The sequence below is a fragment of the Pan paniscus genome, chromosome 20 (assembly GCF_029289425.2).
Source record: "Pan paniscus chromosome 20, NHGRI_mPanPan1-v2.0_pri, whole genome shotgun sequence".
Lineage (NCBI taxonomy): Eukaryota > Metazoa > Chordata > Mammalia > Primates > Hominidae > Pan > Pan paniscus.
The window spans coordinates 63,451,704-63,470,074 of record NC_073269.2 but is presented as its reverse complement, the minus strand read 5'-3'; the positions used below and the strand labels follow the sequence as shown (position 1 = coordinate 63,470,074).

The 18,371-nt window shown below is 42.2% G+C and overlaps 1 pseudogene; it reads right to left on the bottom strand.

The window, feature by feature from the left end:
• Positions 1-3,884: 3,884 nt before the first annotated feature.
• LOC100991279 (small ribosomal subunit protein mS39-like) lies at positions 3,885-14,059 on the bottom strand (annotated as a pseudogene).
• Positions 14,060-18,371: the final 4,312 nt, after the last annotated feature.

The window sequence follows — 18,371 nt, the reverse complement described above, 5'->3', positions numbered from 1 at the left end:
GCCTTTCAACTGATTAGATAAGAACCACCTACATTATCAAAATAACTGATTATAGATGTTAACCGTTTCTATGAAATACCTTCATAACAATACTCTGGTCAGTGTTTAATACAATTTCTGGGTAGTACAGCCTAAACAAGTTTACACATATAGTTGGCAATCATCCTCTACCCCTTGTCACCTTAAATCATCTTTAATCTTCAAATAAATACAGTAAAAAAGGCTTATTTTGGCCAGGTGCAGTGGCTCACACCTGTAATCCCAGTACTTTGGGAGGCTGAGGTGGGTGGATCACTCGAGGTGAGAAGTTCGAGACCATCCTGGCAAACATGGGGAAGTCTCTACTAAAAATACAAAATTAGCCAGGTGTGGTGGCACACACCTGTAATCCCAGCTAGTCAGGAGGCTGAGGCAGGAGAATCGCTTGAACCCAGGAGGCAGAGATTGCAGTAAGCTGGGATCGGGCCACTGCACTCCAGCCTGGTGACAGAGCGAGACTCCGTTTCAAAAGAAAAAAAAGATTAAAAAAAATAGAGATGGGGGTCTTAATATGTTGCCCAAGCTGGTCTTGAATTCCTGGCCTCAAGCAATCTTCTCACGTTGGCTTCCCAAAGTGCCGGGATTACAGGCGTGAGCCACAGCACCCAGCCCTGGATATTATATGCTTGCTTGAAAGCCTGTGGCAGGAAATCCACTTCCTACCCCAATCTCCACATGGCTCAGCCCCTCATCTCCCTATAGACTTTGATCTATGTCACATTCTAAATAAGCTGTTTCCTGATCATTCTAATGAAAATTGCAAACAATTCCCCAAACTCTGACACCCTGATCCACCTTACTCTCCTTTTCCTTCTTTTTGTTATAGCACTGATTAACTTATCATGTCTATTTCTTTATTGTAATTATTGTTTATTTCTGACTTTTCGTCCAGAATGTTAGCTCCATGAGGGTAAGGGTCAGTGATGATTTTGCTCACTGCTGGATCCTAAGTTTTTTTTTTTTTTTTTAATTGAGACGGGGTCTTGCTCCGTCACCCAGGCTGGAGTGCAGTGGCGTGACCTCAGTTCACTGCAGACTTGATCTCCCAGGCTCAATCGATTCTACCACCTTAGCCTCCCAAGTAGCTGGGACTACTTGCAGCTATGCCACCATGCTCGGCTAATTTTTATTTTTATTTTTGTAGATGGGCTTTTGCCATATTGCCCAGGCTGGTCTCAAACTTCTGGGCTCAAGCAATCTGCCCATCTCGGCCTCTCTAAGTGCTGGGATTGCACGTGTGATCCACCATCCCTGGCCTGTATCTCTAGTCTTGTAAACCATGTCTGGCACACAGCAGACACACTAGAGATATCTCAATAAGATCTAATGGAACCCTGGCTCACAATCTTGAAAAATGATGGACTGAAAAACTCTCTCTGGGAAGCCAAGGCAGAAAGATTGCTTGAGGCCAGGAGTTTGAGATCAGCCTGGGTAACATAGTGAGACACCATCTCTACAAAAAAATTAAAAAGTAGCTGGGTATGGTGGTGCACAACTGTCGTCCCAGTAACTCAGGAGGCTGAGGCTGGAGGATCGCTTGAGCTTAGGAGGTTGAGGCTGCTGTGAGCTGTGATGGTGCCACTGTATTCCAGCTTGGGTGACAGAGGGAGACGCTATCTCAAAAAAAAAAAAAAAAAGTTGTTAAGAGCTGAGCATGGTGGCTCACACCTGTAATCCCCAAAACTTGGGAAGCTGAGATGGGAGGATCACTTGAACCCAGGAATTTCAGGCTGCAGTGAGCAATGAACCTGCCACTGCACTCCAGCCCAGGCAACAGAGCAAGCCCCCAACTCTTAAAAAATTTTTAAAATAAAAAAAATTGTATTGAAGTTATCTTTGTTACTTTTATATTCTACATGTGTGTTGCTGCTTTGCATAAGCTTATATTTAGGATGTCAAAAGGCTTAAGATAATCTGATTTATTAAATGTGTAAGTCTTACTGGGTTTACGAGAGTAGCTCAAGGGTGTTTTTATTTTATTAAAGGTCACTCTGCTGCCCAGGATGTAGTTGCAGTGGAGTGACCATAGTTTTTTGCAGCCTTGACTTTTTTTTTTTTTTTTTGAGATGGAGTCTCTCTCTGTCGCCCAGGCTGGAGTGCAGTGGCGTGATCTTGGCTCACTGCAACCTCTGCCTCCCGGTTCAAGCAATTCTCCTGCCCCACCCTCCCGAGTAGCTAGGATTACAGGCACCTGCCACCATGCCTGGCTAATTTTTTTGTATTTTTAGTAGACACAGGGTTTCACCATGTTGGCCAGGCTGGTCTCGAACTCCTGATCTCATGACTCATCCACCTCGGCCTCCCAAAGTGCTGGGATTACAGGTGTGAGCCACCATGCCCAGCCAACATTTTAGGCCGAAGCAATCCTCCTACCTCACCCTCCCAAGTAGATGTGACTGTGGGTGTGTACCACCATGCCCAGCTAATTTATTTTTTAATTTTTTGTAAAGACAGGTTCTTGCCATGTTGCCCAGTCTGGTCTTGAACTCCTGGGCTCAGGTGATCCTCCCACCTCAGCCTCCCAAAATGTTGGGATTACAGGCATGAGCCACCCACACTTGGCAGCTTAAGAGTTTAAAAACGATATTATAAGACTTTGCAAGAGGCCAGGCGTGGTGGCTCATGCCTATAATCCCAGCACTTTGGGAGGCCAAGGTCAAGGTGAGAGGATCCCTTGAGCCCAGCAGCTCAAGATCATCCTTGGCAACATAGCGAGACCCCATCTCTACAAAAAAAAAAAAAAAAAAAAAAAGAAGTAGAAAAAAGACTTATAAGTCTGTCACGTTAGACGTTGGAAGAGTTGAGAGAACCTATTGTCCTGTTTGTACGACAACTTTGAAATATTTACCAGGACCCACAAATGATATCAGTATTCAGTAAGTAAATTTCAACTATCAAAGGTATAAACCAATTGAACACTGACCCAAAAACAAAGAAGAGTAAATGATTTTAACAGAAAAATACTAAATCTATAAATGATTTTTATGCTTGTTTGTTATCTTTGAGGATTTAAGGAAAAATGATTTTTTCTACATAAATTTAATGCTCTCAATATTAATTATAACTCAACTAAGAAACGATGTTTTTCAGCTGGGCATGGTGGCTCACGCCTGTAATCCCAGCACTTTGGGAGGCTGAGGCAGGTGGTCAGGAGATCGAGACCATCCTGGTTAACATGGTGAAACCCCGTCTCTACTAAAAATACTAAAAAGTAGCCAGGTGTGGTGGCGGGCGCCTGTAGTCCCAGCTACTTGGGAGGCTGAGGCAGGAGAATGGTGTGAACCCAGCAGGCGGAGCTTGCAGTGAGCCAAGATCGCACCACTGCACTCCAGCCTGGGCGACAGAGCGCAGAGCGAGACTCCGTTTCAAAAAAAAAAAAAAAAAAGAAACGAAGTTTTTCCCACATCCCCTCAGACCCCAGAAACTCCATTGACATCTGGCAACATAAGAAACACTCAAAACATATGAGCGCAATTTAAAAAATGAGTCTCAGGACTTTTGATTTCTCAATTTTCTCATCTGAAAAAGTAGAGGTAGAAATCTCCACTTCAGGTTTTTTTTTAATTTTTCAAATTTTGTATGAAAAATAAAAAGGGCTTGGCACCTGCCTGGAAAATAATAAATGATATTTATATTCCTTGGTGCCTTAAAAGTCTGGGGGTTGGGGGAGGAACAGAGTCCTAGCATCCCCAAATGTGCGTGTCCACCTCCAAAACTGGTGCAGGTACAACTTAAAGCCTCCAAACTTTACGAGCCCTAACAACCTCAAAGACTCAATTGCACTCCTCCTGGAGCATGATGGAGCCAGGAAAGCAATGGGTCAGTGTCATGGTCCAGGGATCATTTAGCAAAATCCAGAGACATTTTTCACTAACATATATTCGGGATGGGAGGTGCTACTGGTGTTGATGGTGTTGTGATACCTCAGTTCTTGTCTTCTTAGTTTAAAAGAACTTAAATAAGAATCACACAGCAAGAGATGGAGCACAGAGTAATTTATTGTAAAGCAAAAAGAATATCTTGAAAATTAGGTGAAAAATAGACAACACACCCTGAGAGAGAGAATTCAGGCTGGGGTGCTCCTAAGGATTAGACAGCAAAGACTGGTGCTGGGGGATTCCCTTTATGGGAGACTTCCATGATTATTCATGAGGAGGTGGGAAAGAGGTGTTACTAGTAAGCATGTTCTGGGTGCTCCTCTGGGTGCACATGTGCAGTAGCTGTACACACTTGTTCATATGTCACATGTCTCATTAACATCTTAAATCTCCACCCATGGGTGTGTTTTTTACTTTTTTTTTTTTTTTTTTTGAGATGGAGTTTTGCTCTTGTCGCCCAGGCTGGAGTGCAGTGGCGTGATCTCAGCTCACTGCAACCTCCACCTCCCGGGTTCAAGCAATTCTCCTGCCTCAGCCTCCTGAATAGCTGGGACTACAGGCATGTGCCACCACGCCGGCTAATTTTGTATTTTTAGTAGAGACGGGGTTTCTCCATGTTGGTCAGGCTGATCTCGAACTCCTGACCTCAGGTGATCCGCCCACCTCAGCCTCCCAAAGTGCTGGGATTACAGACGTGAGCCACCATGCCCGGCCTGTTTTTTACTATTATAATGAGCAAAGGGTGTCTGAGGAAAGGTAAAATCAAAGTGCACATGTTCCTACAGGTGAAATTCCCTGCTGAAGAAAGCTTTGCTTGAATGAGCTGAACTACCATTCGAATGCTGAGGCTTATTGTGTTGATTGTATGGACACCCTGGTTGCTGTGTCCCCAGGACATGGTCACTCCTTGACTACCTATCCTGCCTCACTGGTATGTACTAAAAAGAGGCCAGTGATGCTGTTAAAGTTATTAAACTTCACAGGATGTCCCACTGCAACCAAAAATTATCCATCCCATTCTCAATGCCAAGATTGAGAAACTCTGCATTAAAGGAAAGTAACAAGAAAGGATTGGCCGGGTGCGGTGGCTCACGCCTGTAATCCCAGCACTTTGGGAGGCCGAGGTGGGCGGACCACCTGAGGTTGGGAGTTCGAGACCAGCCTGGCTAACATGGTGAAAGCCCGTCTCTACTAAAAATACAAAAAATGAGCCAGGTGTGGTGGCACCTGCCTGTAGTCCTAGCTACTCGGGAGGCTGAGGCAGAAGAATCGCTTGAACCTGGGAGGCAGAGGTTGCAGTGAGCCCAGATCATGCCACTGCACTCCAGCCTGGTGACAGAGCAAGACTCCATCTCAAAACAAAAACAAAAACAAAAACAAAAAAACAACAAACAAACAAAAAACCCAAAAGGGTTAGGTAAGGAGAAGCAGATCAGAGTTTAGCGCTCTAGGCTACTCAATGGTATCTTTAAAATCTTCCTTCTTTTTCTTTTCTTTTCTTTATTTTATTGTATTTTATTTATTTATTTATTATTTATTTTGTCACCCAAACTGGAGTGAAGTGGCACAATCATAGCTCACTGCAGCCTCTGCCTCCCAGGTTCAAGCGATCCTCCCACCTCAGCCTGCAGGGTAGCTGGAACTACAGGCGCCTACCACCACACCTGGCCAATTTTTTTGTGTGGGGGGGTATTTTTTGTAGAGACAGGGTTCTGCCATGTTGCCTAGGCTGGTTTCAAACTCCTAAACTCAGGCAATCCACCTGTCTTGGTCTCCTAGATTTCTGGGATTATAGGTGTGAGCCACCGTGTCTGGCTAAAACCTTATTTATTGACATCTTCCACTCTAATTAAACCTGCACATTAGAAACAAATTTCTTTTTCTTTTTTTTTTTTCTTTTGAGATGGAGTCTCACTCTGTCTCCCAGGCTGGAGTGCAGTGGCGCGATCTCGGCTCACTGCAAGCTCCGCCTCCTGGGTTCACACCATTCTCCTACCTCAGCCTCCCGAGTAGCTGGGATTACAGGCACCCGCCACCATGCCCAGCTAATTTTTTTTTTTTTTAATATTTTTAGTAGAGACCAGGTTTCACTGTGTTAGCCAGGATGGTCTCGATCTCCTGACCTCGTGATCCACCTGCCTCGGCCTCCCAAAGTGCTGGGATTACAGGTGTGAGCCACTGCGCCCAGCCAACACATTTATTTTTCTAAACCCATTACTCTCATCTGTCAGATTACTTTTATCGTATCAGCCCTCCAAACCCATCCAAACTACAGCCAGGACATATCTAAATGTAATGGTTCTACTTTTCTAGTTTCAGTTCTTTCTTACATAGACAAAGACACATGCACAGAGCAACGTTGGTATTAGAGGAGCATGGCATCTATATTAGTCTGTTTTCATGCTGCTATGAAGACCTACTCGAGACTGGGTAATTTATAAAGAAAAGAGGTTTGACTCACAGTTCTGCATGGCAAGGGAAGCCTGGGGAAACTTACAATTATGGCGGAAGGTAAAACAGGCACATCTTACATGGTAGCAGGTAAGAAAAGTGAGAGCCAAGTGAAGGGGGAAGCCCCTTATGAAACCATCAGATCTCATGAGAACTCACTATCGTCAGAACAGTACGGGGGAAACCACCCCCATGATTCAATTATCTCCTCCTGGCTCTGCCCTTGCCACATGGGGATTATTACAATTCAAGGTGAGATTTCGGTGGGGACACAGAGCCAAACCATATCACCATCCTTTCTCCAGCATCTGGTTTAATGTGGTGTTTTGACTGGTAGGCCTTCATTTTACTCAATAAGCATTTGGGGATGCAGAGTTTTCCCTGATCACCAAACTTGGCTTTTGTTTGCCCTTTGACTAAGTCTGATGTACTGTTTCTTACACTGTTACTTTGCTACTAATAATGGATATTATGCTATTGTATAAGTCTCCCTTTACAGCTTCATTAAAAAAATTAAAATTGCGGCCAGGCACGGTGGCTCACGCCTGTAATCTCAGCACTTTGGGAGGCCGAGGCGGGCGGATCACGAGGTCAGGAGATTGAGACCATCCTGGCTAACACAGTGAAACCCCGTCTCTACTAAAAATACAAAAAATTAGCCGTGCATGGTGGCTGGCGCCTGTAGTCCCAGCTACTCGGGAGGCTGAGGCAGGAGAATGGCCTGAACCCGGAAGTCGGAGCTTGCAGTGAGCCGAGATCACACCGCTGCACTCCAGCCTGGGGGACAGAGCGAGACTCTGTCTCAGAAAAAAAAAAAAAAGAAAAAGAAAAAAGAAAAAAAAAGAAAAAGAAAAAAATTAAAATTGCATAGAAGTACGCATATATACACAAACGAGAGATGTAGAGAACTGGTTAACTCTAAATAAGGCCTACAGATTGTAGCAATGTCAATTTCCTGGTTTTAACATTGTACTATATAAATATGTCATCATTTGAATAAGCTGGATGAAGAATACACAGAACTCTGCACTATTTTTTATAATTTCTGCAACTCTATAATTATTTTTAAAATCTAAAAATGCAAATTAAAAAGGCACTATTTTAATTTCCAAATATTTATGTGTTCCCACTCTTTTTTCTACATTTATTACAACATTTATTTACAGTCATTTTATCAGTTGTGCAGCCTAAACTGCCAATATCCTGTTTAGTCATTCCTAAGATGCACTGTTTCTGACATGGAAATATCCTGAAATTGGGAAACTATCGACCTAACACCACCTGTGATAAAACTGCATGAACACCTTTCTAAGATGAAGGACCAGCATCACAGCAGCACATCAGGCCAACAAAGGCAGAAGCCCAGCAGCAGGGAGAGGGCAATCGCATGAGGACCCAGCAGCAGGGAGAGGGCATCTGTACGAGGATGGCAGCAGGGAGAGGGCAGTCACACGAGGACGGCAGCACGAGGTCAGCACACCAACATTGTAGGTTGCAGGCTTGTCCTGATGACAAGAGCCATGGGCCTCACCATGTGTCTGTAAACGGCAATTTTTTTTTTGTTTTTTGTTTGTTTGTTTTTGAGACGGAGTCTCGCTCTGTTGTCCAGGCTGGAGTGCCGTGGCACAAACTCGGCTCACTGCAAGCTCCGCCTCCCAGGTTCACGCCATTCTCCTGCCTCAGCCTCCCAAGTAGCTGAGACTACAAGCACCCGCCACCACGCCCGGCTAATTTTTTTTTTGTATTTTTTAGTAGAGTTGGGGTTTCACCGTGTTAGCCAGGACGGTCTTGACCTCCTGACCTCATGATCCGCCTGCCTCGGCCTCCCAAAATGCTGGGATTACAAGCGTGAGCCACTGCGCCTGGCCTGAAAACAGCCATGTTGCTACTTAAATGCTAAACCTTTAATGGTGTATTAATAGACAGTTATTAAGTTGCAAATTAGGAGCTTAAATCTACATAAGTCAGCTGTGTACTGACTGTATCTCACAGTAACAAATTCACCCAATCTGTATCTTGTCTTCTTTGTAACAGTGTTAAATATTAGCATATCTCGCTCTCAGGTGTGATTCCAGCAGCTGCGCTGAGGCCATTGCTGCTCCCGAATCTCCACTTTCATTTGCCTTCACTGGTGTCACTGTCGCTGTCACTGCTGCTGTCAGTATCACTGTCACTGGTCAATGCAGTGAAGTTGCCTAGGGCTTCCTTTTGTTCCTGGTTGATTGCAAAGTTAGTCATTACTCTCCGGGTGAGGCCCTCACAAATAGGTAAGCTGAAGGCACCTGCCAGCTCTACTACCTCAATGGCCTGGGAAGGGCTGTTAGACACTCTTGCACTGCCCATAAACTCATTCAGCAACTCATTTCTAGGGATCTTATTATGCTTCCTAAAAAGCCCCAACATTTTCCAGGCTTCCTGGATTCTCCCAGCCATTAAAAAGAGGACAGCTGGCTGAGCGCAGTGGCTCATGTAGGTAATCCCAGCACTTTGGGAGGCTGAGGCGGGTGGATCACCTGGGGTCAGGAGCTCGAGACAGCCTGGCCAACATGGTGAAACCCTGTTTCTACTAAAAAGACAAAAATTAGCCAGCATAGTGGTGGACGCCTGTCATCCCAGCTACTCAGGAGGCTGAGGCAGGAGAATCACTTAAACCTAGGAGGCAGAGGTTGCAGTGAGCTGAGACCATGCCATTGCACGCCAGCCTGGGCCACAAGAGCGAAACTCCGTCCCAAAAAAAAAAAAAAAAAAAGACAGCTATACAGTTGAGACAGATAGCTGGCCAATTCAGAGCAGTGTGTCTGACAGGCTGGCTTTCATACGTAGATTTGATATCAGCAGCACAGTCAGCAAATGCTACCTGAAGCTCTGGTGGGTGCTTATCCATTGCCATGAGTGTCAGGATCTCTTCTCTCAGGTTGTTGCAGAAAGTGTGACTATATTCTTTACTATCTTTCCAAATTTGAGTAATCACTTCCAGCCAGTTGGCCACATCCAATGCTCGGAGATCTATCAACGTTTGGGAGTGGGGAAAGAAGGCTGAAGGTATCAGGTCCTCATACCACTTCAAGGTGACATCAATTCGTTCCATTAGACAAATCAAATTGAAGAACATGGAATAATAGGAATTATGCCGTTTATCAGGTCCACTGAATTTTCAGTTGTCTCTGGTATTTAAAAGGCCATGTAGCCGGGTGCAGTGGCTCACGCCTGTAATCCCAGTACTTTGGGAGGCCGAGACGGGCGGATCATGAGGTCAGGAGATCGAGACCATCCAGGCTAACACTGTGAAACCCCATCTCTACTAAAAATACAAAAAAATTAGCCAGGCATGGTGGTGGGCGCCTGTAGTCCCAGCTACTCGGGAGGCTGAAGCAGGAGAATGGCGTGAACCCGGGAGGCAGAGCTTGCAGTGAGGTGAGATCGCACCACTGCACTCCAGCCTGGGTGACAGAGTGAGACTCTCTCTCTCAAAAAAAAAAAAAAAAAAAAAAGCCATGTATTTGGTACGCAAGTTCTAGATTTCTGAGAGATGAAGATACTCTCATGGCTGACTGAAAAAACTTATCATCATCCAGGTCCTTTGGGGGAAAATCTCTTTCCCATTAATTCATTCATTATATCATAGATGATGAAAGATGATCCCTTTGAAGGGTTTCCAGGCTGATAAAACAGCTGAATAATATGGTGATATGTTGCAAGTGAGGGTTCTAGTCTGATGGCTTTCATTTCACATAGAATCTGTAAGGCTGGCAATCTTGCAAGTACATAAAATCTTCGGAGACATTTCAGAATGGTATTAAAAGTCTGTAGATTTGGTTTCACCTTCTGTGCAACCATTTGTCTTAGCAGCTCCAGTATATTATTCCATTCTTCCTCAAATTTCTCATTTATCACCAATACTGTTGCTTCAATCACTGCATTAAATGTGTATACATCAGCACAGAGTCTGTTGTTTAGTAACTCAGTGTACAGGTTTAATGCCTGCTCATAAGCTTGGTGCTTCACCATTCCTCGGATCACTGTGCAATGGGAATGTGCATTTTTCTCTGGCATTAGAGAAAACATTCTCTCAGCGTTGTTTTGTGCTCACCAGGTAACTCCAAATTGATCACCAGCTTTCCTCCTAGACCTCTTATTATTTTCCTCTTCCAATTCTTCTGACTGTTCAATTTGTTGAAACTGATAATCAGTTGAGGGCTCCTGGTCACCATAGTAACACAATAAATCTAAGAGACTATATGTTGTTACAAGAGACACCGTGGTTCCTGCTTGCAAAAGCTCATCAAACACGTCCACAGAGACTTTGACTTTTCTGAGCTTGATTCATTCCTTGAGAGTGGCTTCACTTATGTCTTTGATCTGAGGTTCAAAGTACTCAGGCATTAAACACAGTGTATGAGGTTCAGCTATGTCTTTCTGAAAATATTTGGAGTATGAATTAATAATGAACTTGGCCGTATTCTCCCCGGATTTCTTTGCCAGTAAAAATGAACGAGATTCTGAAGAGGATGTTGGTATGAGGTAAGGATTATCTTGAAACACGCAAGGTACAGCCGTGGGAACCCTGTTTACTGTGGATGCAAGAGCCTGAAGAACGGCTACTTTATCCCAAGTTTTCTTTTTTGGAATTACTACTTCTTCAATCCCTGTTATATCAGTTCCTTCAATATTTGAGAGGGTTGCACTTCCAGAATAAAATCTCAGCTGTGTGCCTGTTCACATAGACCTGCTGGCTGACCCATCAGTGGCTGGTCAAGCCTGCTGCAGAGCCCCAGCCAGCGAACAGCAGCTACAGCCGCCATCTTTGACTTCTCTGCCAAGTGCTCCCACTCTTACACAATCATTCAACATCCCATTTCTGACACCACATCTAAAGCAAAAAAACTAACTGTTCTTTTCTTTCAACTCACTCAAAACAGAACATTTGTGTGACCAAATGAGTGGAGGTTTTTTCATCCATCCCAGTTCTCCAGGAGACACCAGTAGGTGTCCTATAATTCAAATCTGACACTATCTACTTGAAGGAAGTGTCACATCCCATAGGTTGAGGACTAAGTCCCACAGAATTGCCCTTCACTTCAGATGCCAGTCACAATCACCTGGTTGTGGCCTGTGCTTTTGACCAACTACATTAGAATTGGGGTTCCCACAACCCCCTAGAACTCATTTCTAGAATGGCTCATAGAACTCGGGGAAACACTTTGCTTATGTTTACTGTTTTATAATAAAAGATATCACAAAGGATACAAACAAACAGTCAGATAGAAAAGATACACAGGGCAAGGTATGTGAGAAGAGGTGTGGAGCTTCCATGCCCTCTCCAGGAACACTTAATGTGTTCAGCAATCTGGAAAGCTAAAATCTTGTTGTCCAAGAGTTTTTATAGAGCTTCATGTCAAGCCATCCCACCCTTTCCCCTTCACAGAGGTTGGTGGGTAGGACTGAAAGTTCCAACTCTCTAATCTTTCTGGTGACCAGCTTCATCTTGAGGCTGTCTAGGGTCTCCACCCTAAGCCATCTCATTGGTATAAACTGAGATGTGATCAAAAAGTCATTAAAAATAACAGAAGACATTTCAACACACAGGAAATTCCAAGGGTTTTAGGAGCTCTGTGATAGAAATAAGAAAGTCAAGCCTACTTGAGTTTGGAGAGGCTAATGCTGGGTAGTGTGAGCACCAATACAATGAGATAAATGGATTATAATGCAGCAGATAAAAAAATCATCCACTCCATGTGGCTTCTAAAATAATTAACTAACTTAAAAAGGATGGGATGGGATGGGCCGGGCGCAGTGGCTCACGCCTGTAATCTCAACACTTTGGGAGGCTGAGAGGGGTGGATCACCTGAGGTGGGCCGGGCGCGGTGGCTCACGCCTGTAATCTCAACACTTTGGGAGGCCGAGGGGGGTGGATCACCTGAGGTCAGGAGTTTGAGACCAGCCTGGCCAACATGGTGAAACCCCATCTCTACTAAAAAACAAAAACAAAAACAAAAACAAAAAAAACCCCAAAAAAACCAAAATTAGCTGGGTGTGGTAGCACACGCCTGTAGTCTCAGCTACTTGGGAGGCTGAGACAGGAGAATCACTTGAACTCGGGAGGCGGAGGCTGCAGTGAGCCGAGATCGCGCCACTGCACTCCAGCCCGGACGACAAGAGTGAGACTCTTTCTCAAAAACAAAAACAAAAAAAAAAAGAAAAAAGAAAAAAGAATGGGATGGGTAAAGTTCTTTACAGGAGTGTCAACTTTTAAGTATAAAATGTAAAGAATAGAAATAGAATCCCCACAAGCAGTGATCACAGATTCGGGGAAGAATCATCAACAGAGGCTAAAACTAGAGGCTGAAGTGGGGGGACTTAATATTATTCAGACATTGCAAAGAATTGACCCACAGATTACTTATTAATTACAAAGAAGAAAGAGTGGAGAGATCTAGTAGATACCATCTTAACCAAGTAGTCAAAATTCAAATCTCCCAAATGGACAAAGTGTATACTTAGGTGCCTCCTTATAGGACATAACATCATTGGCAATTCTGGGGCAAAATAAAAGTGTTCATTGAATTATTGTTGGAACTTTGGAAAAGGTATACATTTTTCAAAATAAATGACTTGTCCTTCAAATCTCCAATATACTGAATACCTGATATTGGGCAAATTACACGTCTTCCTGGGCCTCAGTTTCCTCACATTAAAAATATGGAGATAATGTTATTACTTGCCTGCTCAATTGTAAGGTTTACAAAAAGAAAATACATAGTTAATAACTCAGGGCTTGGTAAATGTTTGCTATTTGGAATAAACTGATGGGAGGCTACATGCAATTTCTACTTACCCCTTTAGCATGAAGATACTAAAAAAAATTATTTTAATGTTAATACTGGTCAGCTGTGCCTGAATTCCCTTTTTTTTTTTTTTTTTTTTGAGACGGAGTCTTGCTCTGGTGCCGAGGCTGGAGTGGCAGTGGCGCGATCTCGGCTCACTGCAACCTCCACCTCCCAGGTTAAAGCAATTCTCCTGCCTCAGCCTCCTGAGTAGTTGGGATACAGGCGCCCGCCACCACACGCGGCTAATTTTTGTATTTTTAGTAGAGACGGGGTTTCACCATGTTGACCAGGCTGGTCTCGAACTCCTGACCTCAGGTGATCCACCCACCTCGGCCTCCGAAAGTGCTGGGATTACAGGCATGAGCCACCGCGCCCGACCTGTGCCTGAATTTCAAAGAGAGGAAGGTAAAATGAGGCATGTCCCATCTCCTTCCTATCACGGCCGAACTAGTGTTTCCGGTTAAGTTTGCCATGCTCTTAGCTGAGAGGAGGGGTCCATTCAGTTGGCTGGGAGCTTAGAATTTGATTTTTAGTTTACAGCTCTGTGATTCACCCGGGAGAGATGCAGAGTTAGGACAACAGGAGAGAAGCGAACCCGGAGAGCAACGCCTCCCAGCACTGCCTGACATCCACCGCTCTGGCAGGGCGACCACGCGGCCGGGGCCCTTCGGAAAGCAGCCTTAATCCCCGCCCGACCGCAGGTCTCGGGCCACGCAGCGCTAACAGCCGCGGGAGGGGGACCCAAACGTCAGCGGTCCCCAAATACAGGACCCTACCTTGCTCTGGCATCTCACCGGCCCTCCCTGCTGCCACTGAGCGCCGCGGAGAGGACGAGCCCGGCGCGCCCCGCCCCCTCGCGCGCCCCGCCCCCCCGCTCGCGCCCCCGGACCCCCGCTCGCGCCCCCGGACCCCCGCTCGCGCCCCCGGACCCCCGCTCGCGCCCCCCGGCCCGAGGACGCATTTCCCTTGCCTGCACCCAAGCCAGTAAAAGGGCAGACGTGGCAGCTCAAGGCGCCTGCGCCCAGCAGGTTGCAGGCCCCACTCTCCCAGGGAGACCAACATACTTGCGGAGCCGCACAGAGAGGTGAAGCTTAAAAGAGGTACCGGTGATGATATCCGGGCTTTTCAGGGCACGAAATTGAAAACTGGAGTGAAACATACAAATAAAAGGAAATAAAAGCTCATCAAGTTTTCTTTGTGTTGCTGATGGTGTAGCACAGGTCAGATACTCGCCCTGCAGAAAGGTCAGATCAGGAATTTAGGATGCAGGATGACTTCTGATTCTTCCCCAGAGGCACTACCTGTGTGCACTGTTGGCCTCCCTTCTCCACGACTTCACCTGCATTTTTATGTACAATTTTAAAGGTTCTCGATATGGAATTGGAAATGGAATCCTGTGTCTTTTGGTAAACATTACTAAAAGGCATCACATCTTGTTCTCCGTTTTCAGGAAGTTCACTCCTCTTTGTCAGTACTTTGACTAGACAATTAAAATAAACATAGATCCAATTTAGAAGAATGCTATAAAGATACAAAAAACATAAAAACAAAATATTATTTTAAAATACTGAATTAAGAAAACACTTGCAGGACATAGGACAAATGCAGCATAATATTTAAGTCTCAAAGAAATGTTCTACCTAAGAAAGAAGCAAAGAATCTGAAAGCTAATAAAAGAAAAATAAAATATGGCAAATGCATTTGATTAAAAGTGTTCAAGCACGCTAGCGCTCAAATTAAAAATAAAACAATGAGATATTATTTCCAGCTCTAAGATTTATAATGATTGAAAATTTGATGGCTGGGCATGGTAGCTCATGCATTTACTCTCAGAGCACTTTTGGAGCCCTAGGGGGTAAGATCGCTTGAGCCCAGGAGTCGGAGGCTGCAGTGAGCCATGGTTGCACCACTGCATTCCAGCCTGGGCGACAGAGCAAGACCCTCTCAAAACAAATAAATAAATAAACAAATAAATACAATTTAAAAAAGAAAGAAAAATATTTTAAATAACTAAACTGAAACAGGTCAGGGTCACTGGTCTCATTGTCTAAGGTGTTATCTAAGCTCGTGGTCTCATGACCAAGAAAATTAAGGAGCGTGGACACAAACGGTGAGGTTGGATCAAAAATAGAAGCAGAGAGTAAAATGGTGGTTGCCGGGGGCTTGAGTGAAGGGGAAATGGGGAAATGTTGGTCAAGAAGTACAAATTTTCAGTTTTGCAAGATAAATAAGTTTTGGGGATTTAAGGTACATAGTGACGTTATTTGACATGTACACTGTGACGTTATGTGACATAGTTAACAAATTAGAAAAAAAAATTTTAAACGGGATGTTCAGAAATGAAAAAACAATACTACTTGACATTTGCTAAGAGGATAGATTTTTATTTTTTGCGACAAGGATAGATCTTAAGTGTTCTGCTGCATGGGGGGAGAAAAGGATATTTTTAAAAAAAGTGTTCTGACCGCACACACAAACACACAAAGGGTATAATTTGAGGTGGTTAATACATCAATCAGCTTGATTTGATTATGGTAACCATATCATATGTGTATATCAAAATTCAAATTGTATATTTAAAATATGTATCTTTTTTGTCAACTGTACCTCAATAAAGCTAAAAAGTAAATACAAGGCCCAGGGCAGTGGCTCACACCTGTAATCCTAGCACTTTGGGAGGCCGAGGCAGGTGGATCACCCGAGGTCAGTAGTTCGAGACCAGCCTGGCCAATATGGTGAAACCCCATCTCTACTAAAAATACAAAAAATTAGCCAGACGTGGTGGCAGATGCCTGTAATACCAGCTACTCAGGATCCTGAGGCAGGAGAATCACTTGAATCTGGGAGGCAGAGGTTGCAGTGACCTGAGATCACCCCACTGCACTTCAGCCTGGGCAACAAGAGTGAAACACTGTCTCAAAAAAAAAAAAAAGTAAATAGAATATTTAATTGGAGTAAATATAATATAATGTAACATATATGCACACACACAAAGGGTGTGATTTGAGGTGGTAAATACATCAATCAGCTTGATTTGATTATGGTAATTATATCTTTTGTGTATTTCAAAATTCAAACTGTATATTTACAATATATATCATTTATATCATTTTTGTCAACTGTACCTCAATAAAGCTAAAAAGTAAATACAATATTTAATTGGAGTAAATATAATATAAGGTAATATATATGTACACACACACAAAGGGTGTGATTTGAGTTGGTAAATACATCAATCAGCTTGATTTGATTATGGTAATTATATCTTTTGTGTATTTCAAAATTCAAACTGTATATTTAAAATATATATCATTTATATCATTTTTGTCAACTGTACCTCAATAAAGCTAAAAAGTAAATACAATATTTAATTGGAGTAAATATAATATAATGTAATATATATGTACACACACACAAAGGGTGTGATTTGAGTTGGTAAATACATCAATCAGCTTGATTTGATTATGGTAATTATATCTTTTGTGTATTTCAAAATTCAAACTGTATATTTACAATATATATCATTTATATCATTTTTGTCAACTGTACCTCAATAAAGCTAAAAAGTAAATACAATATTTAATTGGAGTAAATATAATATAATGTAATATATATGTACACACACACAAAGGGTGTGATTTGAGGTGGTAAATACATCAATCAGCTTGATTTGGTTATGGTAATTATATCTTTTGTGTATTTCAAAATTCAAACTGTATATTTAAAATATATATCATTTATATCATTTTTGTCAACTGTACCTCAATAAAGCTAAAAAGTAAATACAATATTTAATTGGAGTAAATATAATATAATGTAATATATATGTACACACACACAAAGGGTGTGATTTGAGGTGGTAAATACATCAATCAGCTTGATTTGATTATGGTAATTGAATCTGGGATTCAATTATATGTGTATATCAAAATTCAAATTGTATATTTAAATATATATCATTTTTGTCAACTGTACCTCAATAAAGCTAAAAAGTAAATATAATATTTAACTGGAGTAAATATAATATAATGTAATATATCTGTTATATGGTATATCAAGATTATATTATTAATATTATATATTAATATATATTTAATGATAATATATTATAATTATAATGAATATTCAATATTGTGTCAATTAATTTAAAGCACATTTATAATTGTAATATCTAATGTTCAAGTAGATGTACATATAATTTACATCAAAATATAAACATCAATATAAACAAACAGCAGAAAATTCTGCTCTAGATTTCCAGACAAATTTGGTGAAAAAATATTGTGATGAAATGTCATATACAGAAAAGAAAAACAATTTATCATTGTTTTAATTAAATAAAGTGTAAAATTTTCCTGTTAAATGTTATTTCATGTCATTTTCCTGGTTCGAAATTGTTTCTCCAAAATGGCTTGATATCTGGCCAAATTTTATTTATGGATAGTCAAATATATCAATAAATGAAATTCATATCACTTCTTTATGTGCTCTTAATAACATTTAAAAAATTACACAAATATAGACATGTAATAAAATTTTCCCTTTTATCCTGCACTATTGTAGATTACAGCTATAAAAAGTGACAGCCACCAGCCAGCTTCCCTCAAGACTGATCAATGACTGATCAATGACTGGTCAATGGTGAGACATCTTTTTTCAATGCACAGGTACCCTCACTTGCATAACTTGCAGGGTCGTGCATGTGCAGGGTGGGATCTTTTTATTTTCAATTTTTATGTTTTGTTAAGATGGACTTTTTACATTACTTAAAATATATATTGCTTTGAAATACTATTTATCTTGATCACAGAATTTTTAGCACCCCCTTAAATTTTGTTCCTGTCTCACTAGCCTCACTCTTACGTGATACTAATTAGAAATAACACTTTTAATTTATAAGGAGAGGCCACGATGTCAAAAGATAGGGGGAGAGCATAAAAACCCCATTTACAAAAGACTATATGTATATAATAAGCATTGAAAAATATGTGTAAGCAAAATAGTACTCAAAAATATTCTTTTTTTAAAAATTGGCAACTATTGCAAGCTTGTCTCCCTGTTCAGGTTCCAGTGATTTGGGAGGAATTTTTTTCCCACAAGGGGGTTGGGGGAGCCACGGAGCATGACTCTGTGTATGTGAGTTGGCATGGGCCGAAATGTTCTTCTTGTGATGGC